The sequence below is a fragment of the Anopheles nili genome, chromosome 2 (genome assembly GCF_943737925.1).
Source record: "Anopheles nili chromosome 2, idAnoNiliSN_F5_01, whole genome shotgun sequence".
Taxonomy (NCBI): domain Eukaryota; kingdom Metazoa; phylum Arthropoda; class Insecta; order Diptera; family Culicidae; genus Anopheles; species Anopheles nili.
Genome location: NC_071291.1, coordinates 48,182,885 through 48,188,884, shown reverse-complemented (window position 1 = coordinate 48,188,884; position 6,000 = coordinate 48,182,885).

Sequence of the window (6,000 nt, the reverse complement as noted above, 5' to 3'; positions counted from 1 at the left end):
ATTACAAAAATCTTATGTAAGATAGGAATTAGTGTTTTGCAAATGACGCCACTTGACGTCGATTGGATTTGGTTTCTCCAGAGGCAAGCTAAGAACGATTGCCTGATTGCAGAGCCTGAGAAGTGAACAAGCATACCTGCTCTTCATAGCAGATAACAATATTCTTACGCTACTCCTTAACTATATGATAACGCTTTACGCTTCAATATACCGTAACGGTTAAATAATTTACCAATTGCAAGTTATTGTGTTTCTTTAGAACAAACATGAATGAAATTTGGTTAGTTATTGATGTATTTTAAATAATTGGCAGTGAAATATTCCGTTAATGTGTATGAAATCCTCATGTTCCGAAATAATATTACTCTATATCATGCGCTATACGGTCATCCGTACAAGTATTTGAAGAGCAAAGCACAAAATTAAATACAAAACTAAAATTACTGAAAACTAAAAAACTGATTGCATAACAAAATTCATACGAACCTAGCAATTTGGCATTTAAAATTACATGCAACCATGACTATCGTCGTAGATTATTTTTCGTTATTTTATGCTTATACTTCCATGACTGCTATCTAGTATGCTCAATCAAAAAAAGAAGTAAAAAATGAGAAACACAGTACTTTAGTTGCCTACCACAGTACCCTGTCACTATTCCGTAAGTGGCTTAGCAACAGAAAAATGATATTGGTCGTTTTCCTTCGACTGTTGTTCGTTCGTTTGTGCAAACCTTACCGGCCGCTTTGATGTTCAGTTCTGCTATGAATACTATTACTGCCACTCGGAGCCATCGCAAAAAAAAAAGAAAACGCAGCAGAAACCAAAGTGCACGGACGAGATACCATGTCGTCGCTTGTGCGTCATTTCATGTTGTCTCGTCGCTGTTTCGAACCTTTGTACGACGGTGCATTAGTATGTGTAGAACGATTTGATCAGTAGGTACCCTTGGCATGGCGAGTTTGGCCGAGCTGGTCAGGCAAGGGCTGCTGTACATTTTGAGCAGTATTCGAAGAATGTCAAATGGCAATGACCGGGTATACCGCTCTCAACTGAGACAGTGCATCTTTTAAACAAAGCACGACAATTTTACTTACATTGCTTTGAAAGAGAAATTTGATAATGTTATGCAACTTTCATGTGAACATAAATCGTCACCACAAAAAACAGTCGATGTGCGAAACGTTAACTAAACGTTAAACTCTACTACATGTATGTAGCAAAACTCAACGCTAATGTTCATAAATGAAAAACAATGTGTCACAAGGATACTACCAACAGGAAAGTTAAATTAGAAACAATTACTATAAAAATAAAACTTAAATAAGTGTAACTAATGGTTAATAAAAATTATTTAACGAAACTTTCAAAATGGTAATCAATTTCCACATCGTTTGGCAATTTCAAACCCTACGGCAATACAACAATTCCGGATCGAGCTGAAATTCATTTAATGGAGGTCAAATAGTTCCAGTCAAGGTGCCTGGCTATGTGGAACTCTTATGTTGTTCTTATCATGGTTTTGTTCTTTTTATCCTACGACAAAAAGTAATCGTACCGCCAATCAGGAAACCCGAGCAGCTGCGGCTGAAGTCGCTGCAAAACGGAACGGTTTAAAAAAATGCTTCTGGCAAAGGAACGTGTACAACTTTTTTTCTTACAAAGATTATCCAAACAGATATTCTGTTCGAATCAAGAGGCAAACTTCATAAAAAACTGTTCACGTACGCATTGAACATGGTAAACGAATCCACGATGCAGAGACACGATGCATATCAATGATGACATTTTTGAATTTGTATGTTAAGCACATGTTAAATTTTGTTAGCATTACATTGTTTCTAAAACAGCTGAAATGAATTTTTGTTGAAACTTTTGATGGACCGAGAAGTAAATTGTTTAAGCTTTTTGTTTCATTTATTATATTGTTTTTTTTTTTTTAAATTGGTTTTCAATGAATATTTTGTAGGCTATTCTATCTATTCAAAATATTTAGATACACGACAATATTCGAACAGGCGTTGCTTGATAAACCATTAACTAAGTATCAAATCTTCATGTTTAATAATGTTACTGAAAAGTATATTTTTATACTGTTGGTTGATTTTTATTTCCAAGTGTTGTACATGTTTTCCTTGTATCTTTCTTCATCTGTTTGCCTCGTATCTTCATACTTGATATCCACCTCTTCCCATTTTTAAAGCATTGAATATAGCTTGAATCGGAAGAGAAATGAGAGAGCAAGATCGACCTTAACCAATACAGGAATTGATGTGAAAGTATTAGCGTGGGATGGTGGTAACGGTCGCGATAGCGGTAATCTTTAATTTATACCCCAAATACTCGATTATGGTAAGATTTCGGTGACTTTTTGCTGGAATACTTAGCGTTAATATTAAAAAGTTTGAATTTAAATATAGTTGGCTGTTCTTTCTGTGTTTTTGTGAGTGCTTGTAGCTGTGATGAAGATAAAAAACTTAGTTTAGTAGACATTCAAGTAAATTGACCGAAGCTCTACGAGAGCTCTCACAAAAAGCATTAAAGCTGTCGGCTTCTGATAAACAACGAGGAAAAAGCATTGGTTTTATATGCAAAATTATTCAAAATTAAATTTTAAATACTACACTCAGATTAAGTTCGACGCATTGATTCTTCGATTTCAGAACTCATTCTGCAAAATTGTATTTGTTCAGTTATTCAATTTTGGTAAGAAATGTTAATCAAGTTCTTTCATGTTTTTGTTTTCTATTTTGCAAGGCTTATGTATCTGTTACTCTGATATAATCGGTTTAGAGGGCTGGAAAAGTTGGCGATGTAATATAAAATCGTTTCGCTTTCATAGCGAAGTAATATATGCGAAAACTACAGGTACATCCATTTGTGAGGATTACAAAATATCGTTGTTTATAGAGTATGTATGTCCCGATTTCACAGATATTGCATGTATGAGATGTGAACTACGACGAATAGTTTTAAAACAAACGCAAGTCAATATAGATTTCTATAAAGTAAATGTACAATAAAAAAAATGAAAAGCTAATACATATATTTGTGTTTTAAAGTACACACAATAAAAGGTCCAAATTTGCTGTGTAACGCATGATAACAACTAGTGAGTATTCAGTGCAACATTTTAAAAATAATAAACATGATTTCAAATGATGAGTTTGTTTGCATGTTATGTACAACAAAGCGAAGCGGCATCGTTTGTACTAAAGCGGCTGGGTTGCTAAATGACCCAAACTCAGCATTATCAGTTGAACTTCTTACAAAGGTTATTATTGTCCGAATACTTAATTACCATACCGGTGGCTCACAAGTAGCGTTTCAAATTTCCCAACTGGATGTTACAGAGATTAGCTTCAGCTAGATTATGAAGAGTGCCTGTAAAGCTGTGCTATTTTATAGAATCATATAAAAATTGAAACTGTTTTAATGTGCCGAACATATTTTTTTTTCGTTGTAGAAAATAATGACAGCCATTACCCATCGCTTCGTGTAAGTGATCTCTTTCGAAAGGTAAGTGCAATGTTTATACCACCATGGGGACCATGGTTTCTATTTTGATATTTACCAAATTTATGGAATATGAACTATTTAGTTTGTGCATTAGATTTAAAATAGTAATAATGATATTCTACACTCGATACGCATGATAAAACGAGATACATTATATTTGTAATAAAGCTATTATGCGCATGCTCCTCGGACACCATGGCCGAAGCATTTTTGAGCAGGTGTTTCTCGTCCAAAAATGTAAAATATCCTGCTGCGGCAGAATTGGTGAACCCGGATGAAATAATACTACAATCTTCGTTTTTTCTCCCCTTCATACAAAAATAACTTTCGTACAATCAAGGTTGACTAAAAGGCAAATAAAGAAATATTCATTTCTTAATATATATATATATATATATATATATATATATATATATATATATATATATATATATATATATATATATATATATATATATATATGTATAAATATATACATATATACACACACAGTTCAAGACAAGAACGAAGTCGAAGTCGTAACGTGCTTAGGCTGCTACAGCTAATCCTCTAGCAGCAACGAGGCTTGAAGCGAAATGTTTTTCGCCGAGATGCTCTGTCCTTTTTCTCCCTTAATTGTTTTGTTTTGCTTGAGATGAAGAATCCTTCAGGAAGTTGGATATCATTGATTGTGGTAGTTGAATAATGAGGGAGAAAAGCTGGAAAGAGAAAACAAAAACCAACGAGAGCAAGAAGGAAGTACGATGGCCACGGGAGGAGAGTAAATAAAAAGGAAAGGAACGAAAAGAGGGTAACCGAGTATAATATAAAGAACCAAATAAGATGTGCTCGAGGCAAGCCAGTGATAGTGAAGAGACAAGAAATGAGAGAATGCTAATGAATCAATTAACATTTTATGGATTTCTTCTTTCCAGTCCGGGTGTACCTAAAGATTCCAGTTCTCTCTTCAGATCGCTCGGATGACCAATTCGCTGAATTATAGTTTCCGTTCCCTCGAGATCAACAAGAGAAAATCAGTAAAGATGCAGAAAATTATAACAAATAATACCCCCTTCATACTGCAGCAGTAGCCATCATTTTAAAAAATGACCGTGCCATTGCCATGGGGACGCCGGTAGTATGTTGGGCAGTGAGGAAGATAATAAGAAACTAGAGGTTGAACGTTCCTTACATTAGCCAATAATGCATGCCTTACAGCTACTCTACATGGTATACGCGAAGACTGAGTTTAAAAATGGTAATGGGATGAGATGAGTTGCAAGCCAGTTTTTGGTACATATGTATTATCTTATGAAAAACAGTGCCGTAATTCTATTCAAATTCTTACTGAATGTTTATCGCGGTCCAATCGAAAATTATACGCAATATTCAACAGTAAACCTAATACATTGGAAGATAATTTTCCAACATCCCCGTTTTCAACGAAGAATGAGACTCGAATCATGGATGCTTGGGATGTATCAACAGAGTGCGCACATTTTTGAAACTCATGCACGACACAACATGACACCGGTTTCGTTCGTGGCTCGTTTCTTTAAAATTACTGCAGTACTTGGAGAATGCTGTGGTCGTGGTGGGACCATGGTGGGGTATCCTCGGACGGGCAACTGAGGCATGCCGAGAATCTTAAAATATTCAAATAAATTACATCAGCTCTGTCTTTCGAGAAACAAGCATTTAATGGGGACTACGGACAAGGATTGGTAGAAATATACCATTCCAAATGCCGTCTCTTTCATTCCCAGTTGCGACAAACTCGACAGATTTCTCTACCATCGGCGGCCATATTCCAACGTATGACGATCACGTTACATGCGATAAAGATAACTGGAAGAGGAAAAAAAGGTGGAAGAAAATCATGCTTCAGCATTAGATTAGACGCAGCTCGGGCAGGAAAGCATTCATCTGTTGTACAACATTGGGCGTATGACAATGACCAAAGCATCCCAAAGCTGCCGGCTGTGAGAATAACGACAGCAAGCGTGTGTTTTTTTGTCTGGCCTACCGAAGGAGCGCAGTCAAAGACACATTGCTGAAGCGTGGCGGAGTGAGAGATTTGTGTCTTGTGCCTGGGTAGTGTGCTCTCCACCTTGGAGACGGAAAATGTCAGGCAAAAGCGAACGTCCTCCAAAGACACCTGGCATCTGTCATGTTGCTGTTCGAGCACGACTAGACGCCATCTTGTTCGCTTTCTTCATGCGACTTCGTTTAAAAATACACAAAAATGCCCCCGTTGAGTGCACAGGTCTCAAGTGGCGTTCGTAGGGATCATGGCAGAGACAAGGGTATATGACATGAAACTATACTGCTACGATGGTAATCTCCGAGCTTGGTTTCCCATCGTTCGAGTTTCTTTTAAATTTATCTTTTTGCCTCTCGTTGCAGAACATACCCAATCTCATCGGGCGGAGCACCATTTTAGCCAGTGCTGCTTACGGTACGTATTTGATGTTTGATTTGTATACAACTTTTGTAAGGGTA